At 38.9% G+C, this 26594-nt stretch overlaps 1 protein-coding gene and 1 long non-coding RNA gene across 2 annotated transcripts in view; both read right to left on the bottom strand.

Annotated features, from left to right (window-relative positions):
* The window catches only part of LOC105842638 (nephrin), a 435127-nt gene that overhangs the window by 391551 nt on the left and 16982 nt on the right, over nucleotides 1-26594 (bottom strand). The gene's annotated exons all lie outside the window — the stretch shown is intronic.
* Nucleotides 20878-21885, bottom strand: LOC134201195 (uncharacterized). The gene is made up of 2 exons (XR_009976400.1): nucleotides 21719-21885; nucleotides 20878-21007 (listed from the first exon to the last, which is right to left on the bottom strand). It is a non-coding gene; the product is annotated as an uncharacterized LOC134201195 (long non-coding RNA).

Genomic DNA, 26594 nt, shown 5'->3' on the forward strand with positions numbered 1-26594 from the left:
TTTTCGGCTTAAACAATGTCTTTGTTAAACGAAATTCAATTAAGTTTTTGTAAAAATACGATTTTTTTTATCTTGCGACCGACGGACGTCAATGCTTTTTAAGCCGACCAAATAGTCCCATAGAAATCTTTTTGCTTTTAGTAAGACAGCTGGAATTCTGAATAGGACTCTGAAACTGTGATACCTTAAGACAATTTTTTTTATGGAAACTAGCGGCATCTTGTAGTGGATGCCCCCAAACATATGTTGTTAAAGTTGAGGCGTTTAATTATTGTATAACTAAACACAGAAAATAAAAAAATAATAAATCATACAAGTCTTTATTTGTTATAGAAAATTTACGAAATCTTTCATTAAAAAAATATATATAGGATAAGTAATATGTTCCTGTATATATGTATTATATGTACAAGAGCAATGAGAAACTAATCGAAGCGAAGCCATCTAGTGGCCGACTCCCGTAAACAGTTTTGTTGAGTCCTTGAATTGCTTATCTATAACTAATATAAGTGTATTATCTATGATTCTGAATGAACAACAAAATTAAACTTACACGTGTGTACAAAAAATATTGAAACCACTGTCGAACGCTGTGGAACTAATCACGAAAATTCCAATACTAGGTAAAATACCAAGTGATATTCGGACATGATATTTTTGGATGCGATTCGTCCAGCCCCGTCCTCGTTATTGGGGCTATAATCCGGGATCCGACGGGTAAAGTTAATGATGCCGGTTATTTTCCTCAAAAAACCCAATATAGATATTGCGAATGATCGAAATTGGTTGCAAGGTAACTTTTATCCTTAGATTTAGTTGACTTAATATTTACGCAGTTTCTTTTGTTAAAGTGTGGCAGACGGGCCAACGGGATACTGTATGTTAAATTGTGGTTACTGGAGGCAACACCACATTAATACGGCTGCAGACCTTAAAACAAAGGATCAAAGTGTCAATTTCTTCGGAACAACGGATGCCTTACCATTCACAGTGTGAGCGACTGCTTCACAAATAGACGCGGTCATGACGTAGCTCCTTGCAAAATCTAACACCAGTACTGAAGTCAGATAATAGATCAGGATACTAACAACTGCAGGCGTATTATGTGAATCGCCGAATAGTTGAACGAATATGGAAGGACCTAGTAGCACCTAGAACGCTCGAGAAATACAATGCCATCTATTGTCAGATAGCGGAAACACACAATACTAGACTTTTGTGGAATATTTTACACGATTCTAGGGATTTCGTCTCGACTATAAAGAGAGTTGCAGAGATGGCACGCAGTCAGTTAGTAATCGGAACTACTCGAAGCGAAGCAGCGAACGGATCACCTGAAGCGAAGCGGAAGAAGCGAATTGAGAGTTTTAAAGTGTTTGTGTAGTATTGATACAGGGTTAACTAGTAATTCGTTTATTTATCCCGAACCCTTGCGCGTAATAGTATTAGCAGCAGTATCTCGAAGTTGAGGTCCAGAAAAAAAGTTAATACATTTATCGGTCAGATCCTTTGGCTTTTTGCACGTTGATGATCAATAGAATGTTTTCAAACCTGGAACCTTTTACCAAGTGGTATCAAGACGAGCAGATTCGTTGCTATGACGTCATTGTACTATCGTGAACTTTAGTAATTTTTTTTCGTAAAGTTAAAATCACTGATGAACTATTTAGTAGGACTCATAGAACTCATTGACATAGAAGCTTCAAATCGAAAATAATTGATTTCTAAAGAAAAATCTTTCAATACCTACAAGTCGGCTAATCTACCCAGATAATTGATTAGCACTAGTCTATTAAGATATTATCGTATATACATTACGAATATCATAATCTATACTTAATATTATAAAGTTGAAGAGTTTGTTTATTTGAACGCGCTAATCTCAGGAAGTACTGGTCCGATTTGAAAAATTCTTTCAGTATTAGATAGCTTATTTATTGAGGAAGCTATATAACACGGTAAGGCAATTACAAGTGGAGCACCAACAAAGAATGTTTCAAAATAGGGTTTTAAATAGCTCCTAAACATTCTATAATTCAAAATATTTTCACTTTCTACGTAAATGAAGTGGGGGTAAAATTTAGCGTTACGCCAAAGTAACTATTCCACGCGAACGGAGTCGCGGGCAAAAGCTAGTGAATTCTAAAATTCAACATGTGCTTACCAATAATGTCCGTTTTGATTGCCCGTAACTTAAAACCGAATGTTAAATAATTTTAAAAGATATGTACATCATATTTATTCGAAACAGATGTCAATTGTGGATATCGATTTCACGACACTATCACAAGCTGTAATTTTTGTTACAAAAATTCTCGCAGCGGTCACTATCAACAATCATCAGTATTTTACTGGTGGTAGGACCTCTTGTGAGTCCGCACGGATAGGTACCATCACCCCGCCTGTTTCTGCCGTGAAGCAGTAATGCGTTTCGGTTTGAAGGGTGGGGCAGCCGTTGTAACTAAACTTCAGAAATTAGAACTTATGTCTCAAGGCGGGTGGCGCATTTACGTTGTAGATGTCTATGGGCTCTAGTAACCACTTAACACCAGGTGGGCTGTGAGCTCGTCCACCCATCTAAGCAATAAAAAAAATAAAAAATAAAAATATTACGGCCTCATGCATCAGGTATGAAGTCGTCGTGGCCTAAGAGATAAGGACGCTTGTTGCACTCGTTCGAGCGATACGACAGTGCCGATGTTCGAATCCCGCATCCAGGTTTTATTTTTTCTAATAAAATCAAACTTGCAAAACGTATAATTTTAATGGTGGGCCCAGGAGACCATTTAACATCAGATAGACCGTGAGTTCCTTCACCTATCCACGCAAATCTTCATAAATCGTCGTGGTCTAAAGGATAAGACGCCCTGTGCATTCGTGTCGAGCGATGCAACGGTATTCGAATCTCGCAGACAGGTACCCATTTTTCTAATGAAATACGTACTTAACAAATGTTCACGATTGACTTCCACGGTGAAGGAATATCATCGTGTAATAAAAAATCAAACCCGCAAAATTATAATTATAATATTGGTATAATTAAAATTATAATAATTACTAGTGGTAGGACGGCATTTACGTTGTAGATGTCTATAGGCTCCGATTACCACTTAACACCAGGGCCGTGAGTTCCTCCAACCACGTAAGCTATAAAAAAAGGTTAAGTTGTTAAGTGATGAATCCGTAAATAATACTCGGACCCACAACATCTAGTATATCATTCACTTCCCTCAATGCAGAGATCAAAGCATCTTTTAACCGACGTTCATCAAACGAAGTCGTCTAGGACGCAGCGAATACCCCGCATTTATCAACGAGCCACTAAAAATTTATAAACCGATCCTCGTTACGGCTACGAGAAGTTTCCGGTTTAATTTATGATGTACTACGTATTATGTTAACCGATTTACTATTGTTTAATGCCGGTTTTAGACACTCGCGCCGGTACTAGCGAACTAATGCAAGTATGGTGAACAGATTTACTGGTGGTAGGATGTCTTGTGAGTCCGCACGGGTAGGTACAGTCACCCTGCCTATTTCTGCCGTAAAGCAGTAATGCATTTCGGTTTGAAGGATGGGGCAGCCGTTATACTATACTGAGACCTTAGAACTCATATCTCAAGGTGGGTGGCGCGTTTACCTTGTAGATGTCTATTGGCTGGGGCACCCACGTAACACCAGCCGCCCATCGAAGCAATAAAAATAACATAATAAAAAAAGCTTTATTGGTCTTTACACATGCATGACTCGTGAGCTTTGGGTCGGATTTTTCACCGAGGTATATTACAAGAGAAATATAGAATGAAATGCTGTCTTATCCCTTTTTTTTGTGAATCAACATTCGTTCAATAGACAAGTTCGACTTTTTTTTTCTTTTCCCTACCTATACCGATAGCCTTGAGAGGCTATTTCAGCTTCTCCTTGACGTGTAGGTGAGCTCACGGGGTTCAAACCGGAAGTGTTGCTAACACTGGCTCCAGCAAAAGCAGTGCTTCGCAGAATCTACCACCGGAACGGAAACGCGGCCCAATGAGAAGATCCGGCGAGAAACTCAGTGGGCTGTGTCTATGGGTCAATTCACTCATCGAGCCCTTGGTCGCAATTGACGGGTTCGACGAGGACGGTGACCGGTGCTTGTGGTACCTAAAAGCACCGTTAATGAATCGGGAGGATCCGTAATGACGTGTTTAGGGCGACGTTGACTGTTTACCATTCGGTCTACAGGATCGAGCATGGATGTTCGACGTTTGAAAGATCAATGGACGAATATAAAAACGGGCTTCGACCCAATTGTGTTCGTCCACGAATTACACTGGATTATGTTTTGCGGTAATCTAGATGAGGCATTACGTTTTATAAACATATTTATGCCCATTCGTGGCATGTCCGCTAATTAATCGCTTCTGTTTTGTTGTCGTATTAAAATTAATGGTTCGATTTTTGCCTCAGGCGAGCTGTTCCATTCGTTTGGATGCTTATGTCGAGGAAGAATATAGTGTGGCATTCGGAACGTGTTGTACTGAGCTCGCGTGAGAAGGTCCGGGCGACCCCATCGACCCATAAGTCAATATGAATTTCCTCCTCCATTGTAATAATGAATAAAGACGCGATAAACGGTGGACTCCCAATTATTCCCAATTAATATTATTCTTCCTAATCTTATCTTATCTTATACCTTTAAACGAGCAATTCTTGTATATTGATATATATGTATATAATCTGAATCTCGGAAATGGCTCCAACGATTTTCATAAAATTTAGTATACAGGGGATTTCAGGGGCGATAAATCGATCTAGCTACGATTTATTTTCAGAAAATTTTGTTTTATTCGTATTTTCAATAATCAACTCTTCCCGACATCTATTTTGGCGAATAATAATACTATTTTTCTTAATTGAGGGCAACTAACCGCTTTAAAGACACAAGAAGATGGCGTTATCAAAAAAAAAAACCGAGCAATGCTCGGTCATCGTCTAGTGTTGTATTAATTCTGATTTAGATTACGCCAATGCTTACCTGATAAATAGAAGAAAAAGAAATATTTTTGTCTGTTTTATATAGACAGCTCTTCGATTATAGGATTGAAATGAAGAAAGATTACCAAACGTTTGTTTTTGACATCTCGGAGAAGACATCTATCTGTACTTCTGTACTATCAAATTTCGACCGATGGCGAATTTTAACGAATTATGGTATTTAAATTACATGAATAAAAGCGAATTTTTCTATTTAATCTTGCCTATATTATTTTAAATACACAAACATCAGTAGACTAAATGTTGTCGCTTATTTAATACCTGGGATCCTCTTATTGTGAAAATGAAAACCTAAGTCTAACAAATTGTCAGATCTCAAGATATTGTTAGTGCTTTCTTAGTATATTATTTTTTTTTTTTTTTTCCACAGGAGAAAATCGCCGGATCCCCACCCGCGCGGCAGGTGGGGTATGTGGGAGTTGAACCTCACTAAAAACTCCTGCCGCTCACAACCGGCGCCCTACCTCGGACCGGGCCGGAGCCCAGTCGGGGCTATTGAAACGGCGGGACAGGGTTGACGCAGAGCACATTACATCCATCCCACCGTCCCACGGACGCCGGACCGGTGGCCGCCAGCGACACGACCACCGGTTCCCTCGTTCAGCGGGCCGAGAGCCCGCTTTGATGGCGCCGCGTTACACCTTCCCCCAGAGCGGTCGGGGGAACGCGGTCTACCATCACCCGGCTTCCTATTGCGGGTGAGCGTGCAGAGCACGCCACCCCACGTCTGGGTCCCTCCCCGCACAAAACGGGTGGGACCCCTAGCTCTTAGGGGGCCAGGTCACGGATACGACCCCGGTCCCGACCCCCTGCTCGGCGGCGGCGGGTTTCTGCGTAGTGAGGAGAGCTTTCCCTCACTCGCCCCGCCGCCTCCTTCTGCGAGATGGTGCACTCGCAAAAGTCGAGCATAGCCTTCCATGACTCATCGCTGCCAAGCATCGACGCCACGACGCCAGGCAGCGACAAGTCAGGTCCTATCTTTGCGACCAGGACACGGCGCTGCACCTCCCAAGCGGGGCAGACAGCGAGCGTATGCTCCGCCGTGTCCAGGTCGTGTCCACAATGGTGACACCTCGTCGTAGTATATTCTTCTTAGCTATAATTTGCGTAATTACTGGTGGTAGGACCTCATGTGAGTCCGCACGGGTAGGTAGGTACCACCACTCCGCCTATTTCTGCCGTGAAGCAGTAATGCGTTTCGGTTTGAAGAGTGGGGCAGCCGTTGTAACTATACTGAGACCTTACAACTTATATCTCAAGGTGGGTGGCGCATTTACGTTGTGGATGTCTATAGGCTCCAATAACCACTTAACACCAGCTGGGCTGTGTTCTCGTCCACCCATATAAGCAATAAAAAAAAAATTCGTAAATATTGGCGAACTGGTCTAACAAAACAACATACCCCACTATAGAATTAATTAAGAAGTTTTCTTCCAAAAAAAAAAAAGCTCCAAACAAGGAAGTCGAAGCACGCCGTATCAGCACTTTCATGAAAGACTGACACCGGATCTTGTCACACGAAGCCCAATTAAAACTTAAGTGTCCCACGTTAAATAAATTGAAAAAGTTTTCGTTTGGGCATTATGTCTTCCCGGATTCGGGACGAGTTCGCCCTCTAAAGTGTGACATTATTTTTCGCGTTTAACAGTTAGGCTGGTAGTTGATTTTTTTATTGTTGTCACCTTACAGTTTGTGGTGTCGATATGGGAATTAGCGTGTCCGGGAAAAGGTCTGGGGAAAGGGAAAAGGTCGGTTGTTCTTGCAAAAGAGCTTTTAACGACATCCACAACGTAAATGCGCCACCCATCTTGAGATATAAGTTCTAAGGCCTCAAGTATAGTTACAACGGCTGCTCCACCCTTCTTACCGAAACGCATTACTGCTCCACGGCAGAAATAGGCAGGGTGGTGGTACCCACCCGCACGGGCTCACAAGAGGTCTTACCACTAGTTTTTTTTTGTTGAGTTTACAAACTCCATCGCCTCATTAAAAAACCATTGAAGTTAGCTATTTTTATTCGACTTTATATACTCTCCAAAAAAAAATTGTGAGCGAAATAAAAAGCCCCCAAGATCTTGGACGCGTAAAATTCTTCCTCATATTTTCCTTTGCAATAAGCTAATTTAATAACCCGGTAAGGCGTAAGAACGAGATGAACAACGTCAGTGATGCGATCGAGTTTATTTAGCGGGATGCTTCGAATATATCTCGTTTGATACAAAAAAAAAAAAAAAAACGAGAAAGTTCCTTCATTACGCCACGATATCTTGAGTTCGTACGGTAATGACGTCAATATACACAGAGCATGAGTTCTCGACAGTTCCGTATTAAGCGGAAAATAGTTCGTATTTAATTATTTGTGCTTTAAAAATATGATTGTTTGTGGATCAGCTTTTTTCCCCTGCCTATGCTGATATCCTTGAGAGGCTACTTCAGCTTCGCCCTAACATGAGCTTACGAGGCTCAAACCTGACGCCGTTGCTAACACGAACCCTAGCAAGAGCAGTGCTTCGCAGTATCTACCACTGGATCGGAAACGCGACCCACTGAGAAGATCCGGCGAGAAACTCAGTGGGCTGTGTGTGTGGGTTTATGTCCTCGTCGAGCTCTTCGTCGAGAACGATGACCGGTACTTGAGGTACCTAAAAGCACCGTTAGTGGATCGGGAGGATCCAGAACGACGTGTGTTGGACGACGTCGACTGCTTTTTTCAGTCCGCAAGATCGGGAATGGGATCAGCATCGCGACTCGGGAACAATTTGTATGGCATTGGAACAGCTTCCCTTCGTTTGCCGCTAGGGGCGATGTTCGAACTTCATACAAATTTGAGTATCAATTTGAGTATCGAACTCACTAATGACCTCTACGATACCTTGTCACTTGACGAATTAAATCATCAACAAAAAAAAAACAACAAGAACAAAGCGAAATACGTACATCTCTTTCCATCGTTGAATCTTTGTTACTTCCATCGCTTTTTTTCCCTTCTCGCAATAACCTAATTTAATGGCCCCGTAAAACGAGACAACAAGACGTAAGGCCAGTTCCGCACGAAGCCAGTTCATTTAGTTAAGTATTCCGAATATTTTGTTGCGAAACGCGCGGAAGAGGAAAATTCTTATTGAGGATAAACGCGCGTTTTCAGTGACTAAGAAAACTCTAGGAGTTCGTTCCAATGATATATCCCGACCATTGGTTTTTGTATTAAAATCAGCAATACATAAAGTCTCAGCTGTAGATATGCCTGATTTGGAAGTGTTTTAATATATCGCACCTATAGATTTGAAGTCTCTCTCTCTCTCTCTTCCCAGCTATTTATCCCACATGGTGGTGGGGTCAGCTTTCCTGACTTTACTCCTCCACTTCGCTCTGTCTTCGACATCCTCGTCAGCAACATTGCATTTTCTCTTGTCCTTCAGCACTACGTCCCTCCATCTTGTCTGGGGTCTACCTCTAGGTATCCGACCGGGAAGATCGAGCAGTAGCGCCAAATTTCCGACAGGCGGCTTCCCTTTCACGTGACCATACCACCTTAGCCTACTCTCCTGCATCTTGTCGGCGATGTCCCGTACACCTAGACTTCCACGCACGCACCTTTAGAATTGAAGTGGCATAACTAAAAATATTTCGAACGACTTACAAACATGTACTGGTCATCAGCAAGCGAAGGGCTCGACGAGCGAATTAACCCACAGACACAGCCCACTGAGTTTCTCGTCGGATCTTCTCAATGGGTCGCGTTTCCGATCCGGTGGTAGATTCTGCCAAGCACGGTTCTTGCTAGGGTTCGTGTTAGCAACGTCGTCAGGTTTGAGCCCCGTGAGCTTACCTACTAGTTAAGGCTACGCTGAAATAGCCTCTCAAGGCTATCAGCATAGGTAGGGGAAAAAAAGACTAATTAGGTAAACTACAATCAACCTTTACTCTTAAAAATACATATATTTAATTCATTTATCCTATAACTTTAGTAAACGATAATTCTAATTCAGTCCTTAGAATTGGTAATATTTACGAATTAGTGCAAATTGCAACTAGCAGCACCGGCCCAGTTTTTTTTTTTTTTTTTTTTTTTTTTTTTTTTTTTTTTTTTTTTTTTTTTTTTTTTTTTTTTTTTTTTTTTTTTTTTTTTATTCAACATAAATGAAAGTACATACTTGTTGAACGTCAAAAGAACTACCGCCAATTCACAAGAACCAGCCTCCGTCCTGAGAAGAATTGGCAAGAAACTCAGCGGGCATGTCTTTTTTTTTTTTACATATAAAATTATTATTTATTTATTTTTTAATATTATTATTTTTTTAAATATGAATTTTTTACACTGAGTATTATAACGTAACAATTACTACAATATTGAAATGCCTGGAGCGAGCAACTCATTCCCACTTTGTGCAATCTTCTAGATAATCATTGACTTTATAGTAAGCTTTATTGCACAGATGTTCTTTAATAGTTTTCTTAAACCTATGTATATGTAGGTTCTGAACATCATGTGGGATTTTGTTGTACAGGCGCACAGACAAACACCCGAATGAATTTCGTATCTTATGTAACCTACTCATCGGCACAACAAGCTTGTGTTTGTTCCTAGTATTTCTATTATGTATGTCCGACTGTTTAGGAAACTCCTCAATATGTTTACGAACATACATCAAATTTTCAAAAATGTACTGGGATGGCATAGTGAGAACTTTAATTTCTTTAAATTTCTCCCTCAGGGATTCCCTTGAGTGCATGTTATAAATAGCACGTATAGCTCTTTTCTGCAGAATAAATATCATTTCTACATCGGCCGCATTGCCCCATAGCAAAATGCCATAGGACATGACACTGTGGAAGTAACTAAAGTAAACTAAACGAGCCGTGTCCGCGTTTGTTAACATTCTAATTTTTTTTACTGCGTATGCTGCAGAGCTGAGCTTACTCGCCAATTTATGAATATGAGGTCCCCACTGCAGTTTGGAGTCCACTGTTATACCAAGAAATACGGTTGACTCAACAAGCTCCAATGATTCCTCAGAAACAATTACATCACTATCCACTTGTCTCACATTTAAAGATGGTTTAATACATTTTAAAGTAAATTTAATACATTTAGTTTTCTTACTATTCAATAATAGGTTATTGATACGGAACCAATGAACCACACACGAAATCGCATCATTCACTTCGTCATAGACTTGTAGTTGTCGTTTAATTTTAAATAATAAAGATGTATCATCTGCGAATAATACGACCTCGTGTCGGGACTCAATAAAACTAGGTAAATCGTTTATATATATTAGAAATAAAAAAGGACCCAAAATGGAACCCTGAGGTACACCCATTTTCAACAAGGTGCCTGAAGATCTATTACCTTTCACATCTACTGTTTGTATCCGTCCTGTTCAAACTTTATTCACTTACTTAAAAAAAAAACCCTCGTCACTAACAGTTCATTTTTCATTTCACTACGTCAACTCGGATGGTGAGTCGGAATTTGTGACGTCATTTTGGCGTGACGACAATAACATTAAAATAAAAAAAAAACGAACCGATCCCGCGGCCTTCCGTATCTAATAAATTACCCCGAGAACATAGAAAAAGATCTTAATATTGGGTATGGCCCACCCGTTGAATGCGTTTCCCATGATTTATCGAGCACCCTTCATTATGCTGAGAAAACGAATTGCAAAGGAAAAGAAATGAGCGGTTTCCGCTGTAAAAGTCCCGCAGTACTTGTAATTCATTCGGTACTATTGATTTATGTATTTGTTGCACGCGAGTTATATCAAAAATCTGTTTCCTTAAGCTTGTATATTCAACTTATACTTTTAGTTTAAGTCGTCGTGGCCTGGCCTAAAGGATAAGACGTTCGGTGCATTGGTATCTAGCGATGCAACGGTGTTCGAAACCCGCAGACTGGTAACAATTTTTCTAATAAAATACGTACTTAACAAATGTTTACGATTGACTTCCACGGTGAAGGAATAACTTCGTGTCAAACCCGCATAATTATAATTTGCGTAATTACCAGTGGTAGAACCTCTTGTGAGTCCGCACGGGTAGGTACCCCCGCCCCTGCCTGTTTCTGCCATGAAGCAGCAATGCGTTTCGGTTTGAAAGGTGGGGCAGCCGTTGTAACTGTACTGAGACCTTAGAACTTATATCTCAAGGTGGGTGGCGCATTAACGTTGTAGTTGTCTATGGGCTCCAATAAAAAAACAGTAATTTAGTGATGTAAACAACCAAACTAATTGGTATTTAAACGATGACGAAAATGGAAGACAGGATAATAATATCTCGTAATAATACTACGCGCGATTTTCGCAAGAGTACCACTGAGCTTCTCGCCAGATCTCAGTGGGTCGCGATTCCAATCCGGTGGTAGATTCTGCGAAGAACTACTTTTGCCAGGGCTAGCTAGTGTTAGCAAATTCTCGCGAAGCTGGAATGGCCTTTAGTCTTACCTTTAAACCAGCATCCTGCCTATATCTATGGTGAGACTATGATGCATTCCAGTTTAAAGGGTCGAATAACTGCTATAGAACATAATTGAGATTTAGCCTCCTGTCTCAAGGTAGTGGTGGAAATCACGTTGTTGATATTCATGAGTCCCGGAAAATCCTTAACACGAGGTGGGCCTTGGACTTCCTAATCCGTCTATGCCATAAAACAATAACGAAGGGGAATTTTAAGTGTCAGAGGCCTTATAACAAGGCCTCTGTTCTTGCGTTTACTACCAGTTGCGGGTAGATACAAATTTTTGTATGTAATCCACAAGATTTATAAATTTGCGCAATATCACATTACGTCATTAACGCTAAATTAGTTAACAGCAAAAAATGCCTGTAATTACAGTCCTACCAGCATTCTAAGCCAACACTATTATGCTCGTGAACATCTATATTTATTAAAAGGACAAACACTTTAAAATTTCAGTAACTATAAAAAAAAACTTACAATACTTCGAAATAGCGGAGCGAAATTCGAGAAGAAAAAACTCACTGAAACCAATTAGCGGGGAACTTATTTTTTTAATTAAACAAAATCATTCCGTGCTAACAGAATCCTTACAACCATGCAAATAGAGTCCAAAACTCCGTGAAGCCGTACCGAAGGTTTTTAATGAGAGCCAAGATTATTACAATTTTCACACCTAGAGAACAGAAGTTTCTTTGTAAGGTTTGTAATTGAAGTGTGAAAGGTTATTAGTTTAACGATTAGGCGCGTTGTTCGAGTTATTGGGGCATGTTGGAATTCGGGAGCTCGCCCTAATTTAGTTTTATTCAGGGTTATGAGACTTGATGGGAGAGACGCCAGGGTACTTATTTTGAGTGATCGAATTATGCCAGACCTGTAAAATGTTTAGGAACAAAACAGTTCGGTTGCTTTTACTCTTGTATCTGTGAACAGAGTTTTTTATGTAACAGTTATTTACGAGCGTGATGGATTTTTCCTGTCTTTATAAGAAAGCATCAACAGTGAAACTAAAAAGAGAATTTAGTACTTAAGATGAATCAATGAGGTGTGTCTGATTATAATCCACGTCTGAAAGTATACTAGATATTTAAGTTCCCAAAAAATAATTTCCATGATTAAGGTTTATAATAGGGTGAAATAAATGAAATTTTAGTGATTCCTGGTCAGGTCGAATTTTAACTATTTCTGCGGTGTACCAGTCACGCGTGACTTTGACCATTTCAAACCATTTAACTATTCGTTATGATTTTTTTTAGTTCGGAAATAAAACACTAGGTTAGCCGTAATGTATGGCAAGGTAGTAGGGGTTTTTCAGGAATACATTTCGCATCGTTCGTACAGCGGTACATTGTTAAAGGTTTTCGCGACCCAACCGTTGAAAACGGAATCGTAGATGATCTAGTGATCGTAATATCAAAAATACACGTTTCCAGAGAGCATTGTTTTAGTCACTTTTTTTTTTTTTTTGGAGTTTACTCCTTTAGAATCGATTTACATATATAGGCCCGGGGTATGAAAATTATGGGGACCAAAATCGTACTAGCATGTCACACGAAATGCGTTATGCGCCTGATTGCGCATGTCACACGAAATGCGTTATCGCAGGTGACGCCGGGCTGCTGCGCCGGCAGTCCGCCACAAAGCCTCGTACTGATCGCGCGTTTCTCTCATTATTGTATTTTCATATATTTGTTAGTCGTTTGTTTTGTGTCTCGTTAATTTGTTAATAATCTGTAGTGTATCGTGTTGTCGTAATATAGAACTATTTCTCGTATTGTTTCGTTTAATTTTTTATATCCAGTAAACTCCAGTCGTGCGTCGGAGCGGACACACACACTTTTTTTTTCGGTTAGAGGGCCGAACCTCCTACGAGGTCCCCACGCAAAAGGGGCGCGCGGGGTATGTGAGACTCAACGATCTGCATGGTGTTGTGAGCAGACCGCGGGCCCAAGGATTTTAGGACCCACCCACTAAACGACTCCCCTGCACTCTTACACCCGACGTCCGATCCCCTCCGAGGTCAGAACCCGGATGAGGTAGGGGTTTTAATTTTTATTGCTTCGATAATTGGACAAGCTCACAGCCCACCTGGTGTTAAGTTGGTATTGGAGCCCATAGACATCTACGACGTAAATGCGCCACCCACCTTGAGATATAAGTTCTAAGGTCTCAGTATAGTTACAAAGACTGCCCCACCCTTCAAACCGAAACGCATTACTGCTTCACGGCAGAAATAGGCGGGGTGGTGGTACTTACCCGCGCGGACTCACAAGAGGTCCTAGCACCAGTAAAATTATTTTATGTACACCAGTAATATTAGTCTTATTGCTGCGATGGATGGACGATTTCACGGTCCAAATGGCGCTTAGTGCTTACAAAAATCCACAGACATCAATCACGCTAATGCTATGACTCACCTTGAAATTTAATTTCTGTACCACAGCTCACGGCAAAACGCTCTATCGCGAATAAAAAGAGTTTTATTAAGACTAGCTGACCCGGCAGACTTCGTAGTGCCTCAATCGATAAATAAAAGACCTAAACTTTTATATAAAATAAACTTAAAACAAACAAAAGGAATCCGTCCGACGGGGGGACAACAAAAGGAAAACAAAATTGTTATTTTTATTTAATTCCGAGCATTTTCATACTTATCTACCTTTTAAACCTTCTCTGGACTTCCACAAATAATTCAAGGCCAAAATTAGCCAAATTGTTACAGCCGTTCTCGAGTTTTAGCGAGATATATAGATAGATTACAAATTTATGAAAAATTTAAATCTTGTTATTTAGAAAATTGTAAGAAAATTTAATAACTTCACAAGCAACGCATAGTTCTCTACTAAAATGTACCTACGTAGATTATTATTAAAACATAACACAGACGAGGGCGAAATGCCAAGCAAGTTAAAAAACAAATTCGACCCGAGTTAGGGGGCGATGGCGAACGAGCATTCATTTGATGTGTTTACATAAACGTGAATCTTGATAATGTTCAATCTAATCTCGTTATTTTCGAAACATTTTTACGCCTGCCTATTATTATTTACCAACTTGCATATATTGTGTTATTAAATTTTATTGACACCCGAATTATTACGGTTGCTACAGCCGGAGGTAAGAATTACAATTTAAAAGTTATACTATTTTTTTTTATTGTTTATATGGGTGGACAAGTTCATAGCCTCTCATCTCAGTATAGTTACAACGGCTGCCTTACCCTTCAGACCGAAAAGCATTACTACTTCACGGCAGAAATGGGCAGGGCGGTGGCACCTACCCGCGCGGACTCACAAGAGGTCCTACCACCAGCTAGTTAACCACTAAGTTAACCTAGGCTGGTGTGTCTTGATCGAACCAAGATCCAAGAGTGCTGTCTCTTATATATGAAGCGATGTCTTCATTGCTGGTCACGTAGACCACTCAAGTTGTGCTGACAGTGCGCCTCGTGTCGGGCGGCGGTCGATGACCAGAAAATGCATACTGGTGGTTTCTATGCACTAGCCTTGCGTAACACCCGTCTTTCTGTTGCATTTACATATGGCGCGTTTGACGAAATTAGTTCGACCAATAATACCACGCAACCTAACCATACGGTACATACCATAAAACGAATGTTCTAGACCAATTTAGAGATTAAGCACACGAAAAGAATACTCTTGTATCTCTTATATCTTTATCATCTATACTTTAATCACTAGATTTGCTTCTATGAGATTACGTAGCTCTATCCAGTAAAGTTAGTTTGTATATAAGCACTAACAATTTAAATTTCAGATATTTTTTGAAAAGGAAACCCAAGGACCTAAATATTAATGTTCGGCGGGAAAATAGAAATGAACTTGAAACAGAAACACCACATCATACATTGGATGCACACGGTTGAGAAAAAAATATTAAAATGATTTATCTGTAAATCCGTCTAAAGTGGACGAATCTTGATAATAAAACATATCCAAGTTTTTAAGGGAGATCGTTGGCTACCAAATTCAAAGTAAATAGACAAACTCAGTCAGTTATCACACCACACAGAGTTTTGAATGAACATGTATACAAAAAATCAATCTATAAATCGATGTGGTTCCGAATGTTCTTCAAAGACTACGAAATATTTGTCAATTTGTCAGATGTGTGAAGGATATCCTATTTAACAATGGCTGGTTATCAATATTTGTAATTTCAATTGTGTTTTCAATAGCCAAAGCTATACACATTAATATTGTTTTGCTGAGTGCACATACTATTTAGATTGCAATCCAGATTAAATCTGGTACTACTTGTACGATTTAGTTAATATGTACTGTAATGATTGTAATTTGTTTTGCAGTCCAATAAATAAATAAAAAATGGCTGCACCAGTTTCGATTTTAGGGAAATCTTTAGAGTGTCCTACCGGGTGATTCTGTGGAGTTTGGTAGCGATGAGAACAAAGACAAATCAATGATTGGCCAACATATCTATTTGGATCGGTAGAAGGATATGTCAAATAACTAATGTATCTCAGATCGGAGATAGAGCACAAGAATTTCCGAAAAAAACATTAAAGAAATTTACTGTTATACAGTGCGGTTTTAAGCCACGACGCTGCGGTGTCGTATGCTCGAGGGTAGCCCATAAAATGATGTTACGAACGCTTTTACAAGAGCTTAATATTTTCACCTCGCAGTTCGCGCACACGAACCCGGAAACCATTAATTAAAATTTAATTCAGTGTAAGGTGCGTTTTGTGTTTCATTAAACAGGAAGTTAGATGGAAAATTGTGAATTTACGAATGTGATTATTTTATTAATTTATAATTATAAGTTTTGGGCCATTTGTAGTTGTTCCGTGAGTACATTCATAGATGCTATTTAAACCCGTTCGCTAATTGGAGCTTTTAACCAGCTTTGAAGAGTAAGTAACGCTCACATTAATCCATAGGCATCACAAAGTGGATGCTACCGACGAACCAGAGATAAGAGGTCAACATTTCAATAGCGAAATAATCTACTTTTCAAGATTAGACAGACAAGCTATTATTATTAAGATTGTGTGGCCTACTGTAACTGGGTCGCGAGGTTACTCTTACTTCAATTTTCCACCAGAGTATTCAATCCATTGCACTATAAAATTGAGACTTAGAGCTCATGTCACAAGGTGGGTGGCGACATTTCCGTTGTTGATGTCTATTGGCTCTGGTAATCTAACATCAGGCTGACTGAGAGCTCGTCCACCTAGCTAAGGAATAATAAATATTACTAATTATATTCGCTGGTGTTCATTTTTAATATGCGCAAAAACTTTACATAAATATGAGAAAATTTGTAAAAGTATTTTCCATCTTTTTAATTATTTTATTATTATTATACGTTCGTGAATGGTTTCCTTTGCCCATGCTCATCGACATTACCTTACCCAATTTGCTATCAGGTTTATCTTAGAGCGCCGAAACCAAATCCACGAAACACCTTGCAAAGCTTCACCGATTTCAATGCACACAAAAGCATAGCTATAACTCTTCGCAAAATAAGCTGATCGAACCCCACGTACTTGAACGCAAACCACAAAACCACCAAACAAACTCTACAATGTCAACACCATTCAATACTGAGTAATCAATTTAACTTGGACCTCCAGGTCTATGGGGAATCGGACGTGCCGAAAATACAGCAGCACTTTCGATTGGTCAAATAAATTGTGTTTGACGAACACTAAAGGGACATTTAACGACTTTTATTTGATAAGGTGTGTTTCCGTTTTAACCACTCCCAAACTATAATTTGTAAAAGAACAGGACTTTGGCGAATATTCTTATCTTACCATATAAAGCGTGTTACAGGTATTTGTTGTAATTTATAGGGTCATACGGCAGTTACTAGATAAGGAATCTAAGACAAGGGATAGAAAAGGGCAAAGAAAATAGCGGTTAGGGCTATAAAGCATTAGCTAGCTAGGTGAGATGGATGGTTTAGTGCCAGGCTAAAACCTACAGATTAGAGCATAGCAGATAGAGGGTATTTTAGAATGTGCTTAAATGGATTGGATTTTTTATGGGTATTACATATTGCTGGGAGAGATGGTGGGACAATGTAAGACGCATCAAGTGTGCTTCCTCCAACACTACATCACTACGACCATTCTGGTCAGAGTGAAACGACAGAGAAGAAGTATATTGGTTTCAAAAAAAAACCGATGGCCTTAAAATACGCAAACAAATAATGCTGTCTATACTAGTGTTTAATGGATTATTACCACGATTTTCAACTTCAGTCAGTTTCCGATATTATAGTGTGTTGCAAACGTCACGATCACGGATATACTGAAGATTGCGGGTAGGATGCCAGAAGCGAACAAAGCTGTCTACCTTCATTTTAATCCGTTTTTGGGTGCTACGACTGGAAAGTCGTGTATTGTTAATAATACCGCGTAATACGTGATGCATTTTCTTAAGAATTGCTCTTGAAAAAACGGTTGTCTGAAAAAGATAGCTAACCACGCCTTCAGCGATAACACCGTTTTTGTACCCAAAACTGTGTTTTGGGTCTGCAATAGAATATATTGTCTTTCTTTTTTTGAAGTTATACTTCTTTAGGCGCGTTATGAAAAATTAATGAGAGTGAAATTTTACGATGCGCGCGCACCGTGACACTAAATTAACAGAAATGAAGTTGCCCACTAAATCGCCCATAACCATACGACCGACGTAACTTGGCGAGTCTGAATATAGCCGCAGGTGAACTTTCGCGCATGTATACTCGTAAAAAAATGTGTTATTAGCATTAATTTTTTAATAATATAAATGACAAAATTATTATTTAATATAATTCATATTAAATATTATTAAATTATTAACGTTAAATATTTATTATTATTATCGAATATTAAAAAAAAAAGAAATAAATTTAATAAAAATAAAGTATAACTTCTTAGGCGCGTACATAAGTACACGCACCCTTTTTTTCTACCCTTAACAACAAGTTTCTCAATTTATGCATATACAAACATAATCTAAGTGCGTTCGGATCGTGATCGAGACCATTAGATATTAATTCCGAAACGATCATAACGAAATTTCATTTCGTTTATTGGACAAAAAAACCATTATGTCATCCCATTGATTACAGCCATGGGCCGCTCCCGAATTAAAATTGTATTAGTACCAGAGTCGCCGCATGTCGCTCTTTGGAGATCCGTAGTCGTACAGCAAAAACCTTAAAATTTAGTCAAATGCGAGCACCAATGTACATATTCCTACCTAGGCTGATAGCCTTGAGAGGCTATTTCAGCGTAACCTTAACTAGTAGGTGAGCTCACGGGACTCAAACCTGACGACGTTGCTAACACGAACCCTCGTAAGAGCCGTGCTTCGCAGAATCTACCACCGGATCGGAAACGCGACCCACTAAGAAGATCCGGCGAGAAACTCAGTGGGCTGTGTCTGTGGGCTAATTTACTCGTCGAGCGCTTCGTCGCAAGCGACGGGTTCGACGAGAACGATAACCGGTGCTTGAGGTACCTAAAAGCACCGTTAGTGGATCGGGAGGATCCGAAATGACGTGTTTTGGGCGACGTCGACTGCTTTCCATTCTGCCCGCAGGATCGGGATTGAATTTTAATAGAAGACCAAGCACAGGCAATAAATACAAATACAAAGGCAATAAAAAAAAAAAAAAAAAGTAATATACAGGAATTAAGCTACTACCCTACATAAGCAATGTCAGTCAGGGTTGCCAACCGTAGTTTTGTTACATAGACAGCTTAATATCTCGTAATTTGAGTTTCCTCTGACCTAGTCCCATTTGGTAGAGGTCCCAAACGATGGTCGGACCAAATAGCGGAGGAACTGGGAATACCTATCAGCGACGCACTCCACCGGGCTGCAGGGCGGGATCGATGGAGACAGTTGGTTGACGAAATCGGACGGAGTCACGATCCTCAGCAGTGAGGAACCGATCGAAGAGAGAGAGAGAGAGTCCCATTTATAGGGCAAACTTTTAAGTTTAGAAATTAGAAAACGAAAATTAATTTTTATCAATCACGTAATTGGTCGAGATACGTATATTTGATCTACGGAACCCTTTAAAAAGCCTAGACCGATACACGCTTGCCTAGTTTATATATTTTAATAATACTGTGGCGGTCCAGTCATTACTACGCTTCATTTTAAATGCGTCGTGGATGATAATTATTTTTCAATTTGTTCACAGTTTTGGGTATTCCTGGAAGTGTAGCGCGTAGTGCGTAACTTGCACGGGTACTTGGCGCCGCCCCGCCTATTTCTGACGCGATGCCGTCATGGATTCCGGTTTGAAGGGCGGAACTACTGGTGGTAGGACCTCTTGTGAGTCCGCACAGGTAGGTACCACCACCCTGCCTATTTCTGCCGTGAAGCAGTAATGTGTTTCGGTTTGAAGGGTGGAGCAGCCGTTGTAACTATACTGAGACCTTAGAACTTATATCTCAGGGTGGGTGGCGCATTTACGTTGTAGATGTCTATGGGCTCCAGTAACCACTTAACCAGGTGGGCTGTGAGCTCGTCCACCTATCTAAGCAATAAAAAAAAACAACCGTTAGACTGTACAATTCCATGTACCTTATACAAGCAACGTGACATAAAAAAAACACAATCATCTTGAATTGAATTGACAACGAACTATTAACAAAAAACCTTACATTTATGTTAAATACATATTATATATAAAGAAAAACAATTAGTATTTAAAACCTCTAAAACCGTTTATTTAAAAAATATATTTTTCTTAGAATATTTACTGACATGTAAGTAGGCTTTCGAAAAAAGAGAAGTTCAGTTTTACATGACCATCGATATATTACCACTAGATAACGCATCACATACAAAAACCAAACACAAAAATGGCATCGACTAACTGATCTGACTACACCATCAAGTGGAGAAAAACGATGTATAATATAATAATTGTAACCTAAACTATGCCTTTTCCCCAAGCAATAAAGTGCAGTTTAGATTATTTTAACATTCACTTACGACTTTACGCCATGAATGACAGAAAAAGATAGTTTTTTACAATAACTTTTATTCCAAATTTAACCTTATCCCCTTAAAAATAAAGCAAAAATTTACACGCATAGCATTTTACTTACGCCCTTTTAAACTTACGATATTAAGACTTTACTGCTCCGAACAGAGTATTACGGAGTCGCACTTTATACTTTTTTGTAAGAATATTTTGAGTAATTTATTTTTTATTATGTTTTTTTAATTCATATTCATTCAATTTTTTAAATTTTTTCAATTTAATTCCATATGATTAACAACAAATATTGTATAACTATAGATAATTATACCTGAGTTAGCTATATTGTACCTTGCACATCGGTGGGAAAAATAGATAAGAGCTTTTTAAATCACAAAAACATAATCCCCATCAAATTGTTTTATTTATTAAATACATGTCAGATTCGGTAAAATGGTCTGCACAAACCACACTGGAGCAATTAGGTTTGAAATAATTGTTGCTTCTTTTTTCTTTTATTACTCTGTTATTAAATCTGTAAAAATGTAAAAACAAATTCCAGTTTACAGATTTCACTTCGCCGTCCATTGTACAGACGTCTGTTGCATTCGTATCTGATCTAGCGATACACGGGGTGTTCGAATCCCAGGCGGGTACCAATTTTTCTAATGAAATACGTACTTAACAAATGTTCACAATTGACTTCCACGGTGAACGAATAACATCGTGTAATAAAAATCAAACCCGCAAAATAATTTGCGTAATTACTGGTTGTAGGACCTCTTGTGGGTCCGCACGAGTAGGTACCACCACCCCACCTATTTCTGCCGTGAAGCAGTAATGCATTTCGGTTTGAAGGGTGGGGCAGCCGTTGTAACTATACTTGAGACCTTAGAAGTTATATCTCAAGGTGGGTGGCGCAAATGCGCAAATGGCAACGTAAATACGCTGTAGATGTCTATGGGCTCCAGTATAACCACTTAGCTCCAGGTGGGCTGTGAGCTCGTCCACCCATCTAAGCAATAAAAAATAATAAAAAAATAAAAAATTATGTGACTCCACTACACTTGTTCTGAAATAGCCCTATTTCATCCTTGTCTTGCATGTAACCGTTATTATGTGTGCGAAAGAAATAACTGCGAAGCAAAATAATAGGATTTAATTTCTTGAAGTACTAATTTGGTAAGAATAACTGATTTATTTCAAATATTTATCACTATCTGTTAATAAAAATTATAAAACTTACCAAAAATACTAAATTTCATGTTGTTTTCTCTTTATAAACGTGTTTTTTACATCTTTTTACAGCGCATTTTAGGATCGTTCCACTCGACGGTCGGCGTGACACTGACGGCAAAACAGTGCTTAACATGAATCTAAGCACTGTTTTGTTTGGTTACTTTTGACGCCTTTACGCGGGATCTAGTGGTAATATATCGATGTACATGACTCAATAAAACTGTTTAAAATAATAATTAAAAAAGGAGATTAATAACTTTTGATGTTGCTTTCTTAATATATTACCAAAAACGCAATTACTTAAGTATTTTATTGTTCAATCATTCTAGAACATTCCATGTTATTATATGTATATAAAACTTCACTGGGGTTTTCTTTACTGAATGTTTGTGTGATGTTACATATGACACTAAATTATCGAATAAAAAAATCGAATTTAGATGAAATATCGACATAGTCATGGTTTATGACTTAGATTTACAGATAAGATCATTTTTGCTATGGTAAATTACATGAGGCGGACAACGTCCACTGTATCTGCTGTGACAGCGTGTGACAAGTATGACAGCGTGTTCGTTGGTAAGGGATTTTACTCTACGTAAATCTACAAATCGGCTGGTAATTTATAGGACAGACAGCAAAACAAACATCTTGTTAGCCCGAGAAAGAAATCGGTTGTCTGTAAAGTCGGCTTACTGACGATAGTTGAAGGTGACAACGTCATAAGAAAATACTGATGGAATGGTTTCATTTTTCAATTATCGCAATTATCGTTGCTATAAACAATTGACACCACATTCACTTTTCACTGAACTTCATACTTGACGAAAACATGTAATTTTATTATTGTATAGCAGCTGGCGGATGCATCGCTCACTCAAGTAGGAGAGAGACAGATGTCGAACGCTGCCGAACGCGGAGGCCGATTGTGCCTCTTTGTCGCACGTTGCGCGCTCTCGCTTGCACTTCAAGCCTTAAATGGAACGCCTCCTGACTCATGTTTTTTCGTGCGTGCAGCCGGCTCCATCGAATTATAAGACGTTGTCACGTCAAAAAGTACGCAATGTCATTAAAATTCTCTCTAAATTTTCAGATTAGCGTTTGGTTGAACACAGGGAGCTTCTAGTGTGTGTGTAAAATAATTTTGGCTAAGATCGCATTTTTTGTATATAGAGTTTCTACCTTTGAAATGGAAATCTGTAAAGCTTTTGTGCTCGCTTTACGCTAGATGTCTGGTTACTGGTGGTAAGACCTCTTGTGAGTCCGCAAGCGGTAGCTACCACCACCCTGCCTATTTCGGCCGTGAAGCAGTAATGCGTTTCGTTTTGAAGGTTGGGGCAGCCGCTGTAACTATACTTGAGACTTAAGAACATATATTTCAAGATAGGTGACGCATTTACGTTGTAGATGTCTATGGGCTCCAGTAACCACTTAACACCAGGCGGGCTGTGAGCTCGTCCACTCATCTAAGCAATAAAAAAAATTAAAAAATCAGTTGACGCGCGAGTCTACTCAACTAATCCCTACCTGATGGCTGGTAGTCTAAGGGGCTAGCTATTCCAGCTACTCACAGACCGGTAGGTGAGCTCACGGGTTTGACCTCTGAGATAATTCCTAACAATGGTCCAAGCAAAAAAAAAAAAAAAGTAGGCAGCGGTTTGGCTCTGCCCCTGGCATTGCTGAAGTCCACGGGCGACGGTAACAACTCACCATTAGCTGAGCTGAGTGGGCCGTATGCTCGTCTGCCTACATGGGCAAAAAAAAAAGAAGCAGTGATTCGCTGAATCTACTACCAGATCGGAATTGCGACTCACTGAGAAGATCCGGCAAGAATTCCAACGCCGTAATTTTTTACATACATTTAGCATTAGTAGCATGATAATTTTAGTAATTACCGTACTTTCCGCATAATCCGCGGTCTATTTCTTTGGAGAGCATCGAGTTCAAAATGTTTTACTTTTATCATTTAGGTACATTCATTTCGAACATTTTTCATTACTTAATACATTTGATCTATTTATCAAGATCATTTACAGGCGAGCCTTATTCTGTAGGTACTTAACTAATTTTAAAGAAAAACAAATGAAGAATTCCTTTTAATAGAGGTCCCGCTGTAGTCAAGGTTCGACTATAATTAATTGGAATTGTAAGTTTGTACACTATTAAGATTGTATTTTATACTTCTATAATCACAAATTTCGCCAAGACTACACTATAAAAAAATATTAATAAAGACAAACAATATTTAATCTCAATTTGACAACAGACGTCAAGAACAAAAGTTTGACAATAAATAGTGTGCATGCGTGTGTGCGTCAAATACATGGTATGTAGTGTGTGTAATGTTTTCTTTATTGATTTAATGTATCTTTTATGCATTATTTTAATAAAATATTAGCATTGTGCACTTCTTCTCTATATTCTCTATAAGTGTGGAAAATTTCATACTCCTCCGTCCGCGCAATTTTCGTAAAAAGGGATACAAAGTTTTTGCTTCTCGTATTAATATATAGATTTAGAACATTTTTCATTACTTAATACATTTTATCTATTTATCAAGATCATTTACAGACGAGCCTTATTCTGTAAGTAACTAATTTTAAAGAAAAACAGATAAAGAATTCCTTTTATAATACATAATTTGATATGATAATTTATGGGCTACATGATCGTCCGTTACCAGGAAATTTAATTAAAAGAAGCGTTACATGAGTCGACTATTATCAAAGTCGGCAATGTGACTTTTGAATAATTATCGGTAAATCAGAAAAACGAATTATTGACTTTGTATTCCATTGGCAGTCACAAAACTCTTCTGAACGACATCTTAGATAAATAACAGGTTAAGTATTAACCTTTATTTAATGCAGGTTTTGAACCGTATTCTTTGAAGGAGACGATTATATTCAAATCAATCTGTATTGACATATCAATAACATTTTTTTGTCCAAATGCACAGATTGCCACCTTTGATAATAGACGACTCACATCTAATAATAATATACTTGATGATAAATAAAAAACGCGAAATTAAACCCGCTAAAGTAATTAAAATTATGTCTCCTGAAAAACGATAAAAGTAAATATTTAATAAATCATAAAAAATATTTAGAAACAAAACACGCAGAGGTCATTCGGTCCGAATTTAGGATTCCCTTTGTTATGGCAACTAAAGACTGACATATATTCTTATATACGTTTAAATAAAAATGATACACACCCACACAAAGAGCAAACAAAGCTGTTTATGAGACAAAGGTTTGCTCTATGTAAGATCGAACCCACGACCCTGGACGCAACAGTCAGTGCCGATAACTACTGCACCACCAGAAAATGATAACTAATGAGAATTGCGTGCAAACAAAGAAAAAAAATATCTGTTTACTACGCAATACGTATTATAATTGGTCCGTGTAAGTTTTATTTTCTACGCAATACGCATTATAATCGGTTGGTGTTTGTTATCAAAACGCGTTTTACATTGCCATTACAATTTCTATGTGTTAGATGTATGATTAATATAATAATATCGAAGGGTAAAAGGCTGTTTGCTTTGAGCGACATTTTTGCAACTTTACAGCGGAGCCTCGTAAAGTTTAAAATTTGGAAAAAATATCATTACAAAAAAAACTTCTTCATCTATTTAAATGGAGTAAACACATCGAATATACACAATAAATTAAAAACATCGAACTCTTGATGATAATACCAAATAAAACGGGCCTTTAATTACAAAGATAAAGGTCGGATATTAAGTGAAATGTCGCTTAAGCCCAATAGCTTTTCAACCCTCGATATGAATCAAGACGTTGAAACATAAGCCCCGGTTACCGCTCAACACCAGGTGGGCCGTAAGCTCGTCTCAAACAAGTTCGTCTTCACGAATTAAAAGTCATTCATTATAAGTCAACTTTCAAAGAGACTACACCAACACCAAGTTTTGTTGATATCGGTTGAATATTTTTCCAACAGCGCCACAGTACAAATAATCGTTCGCGAGGCAGCTACTCTTGAGTTGTTAGGGTCTCCTTTGGAGGCGCTCGTGTAGCTGTTATAAAATCCCACCCGTTCAAGCTGAGCTCTTGCTCGCCCACCTGTCCTGGTAAAACTGGAAAGGCCTTCGACCCACCATTAATCTTTCAAACATAAAAAAGTCCAAATACGTACACAGTACAAACTGAACTAACAATTAATTTCATCTGTTTGTCATCCCGCTGAAGCAGTGTGCTTAGTGCGAGTTTTTTTTTAACGTTCTCGATAGCGTAAAAGTTAACTCAACCTTGTATCGAGTTGGAACAGCGCCCCTAGCGGCAAAGAAAACGAAAAATGAAAACGAAGTGAAAAGGATATTTAGACATTCTATTTGAAAATCAAGCATACGTACATACAAAGCAAGGTAATTGCGTGTTAAAAAGTAGAGCAATACTTGAAAAGAAGAAGTCGACGTACCATAACTTGAGAGACAGACTAGAGAGACAGCGTTAGATAGATTCAGAACCAAGATTTTTATTTTATTTATTTTTTTACCATATATGGTTGGACGAGCTTACAGCCCACCTGGTGTGAAGTGGTTACCGGAGCCCATAGAAATCTACAACGTAAATGCGCCCCCCTACTTAGAGATATGAATTCTAAGGTCTCAGTATAGTTACAACGGCTGCCCCACCCTTCAAAGGTATTACAGCTTCACGGCAGGCACGGTAGTGATCCTATCCGTGCGAATTCACAACAGATCCTACCACCAGTACTACTACTCTTTTTTTTCCTACCTATGCTGATAGCCTTGAGAGCCTATTTCAGCTTCACCCTAACATGTAGGTGAGCTCACGGGGCTCAAACCGGAGTGTTGCTAACACTGGCCCCAGCAAGAGCAGTGCTTCGCA

This window comes from Bombyx mori, chromosome 24, assembly GCF_030269925.1.
Source record: "Bombyx mori chromosome 24, ASM3026992v2".
NCBI lineage: Eukaryota > Metazoa > Arthropoda > Insecta > Lepidoptera > Bombycidae > Bombyx > Bombyx mori.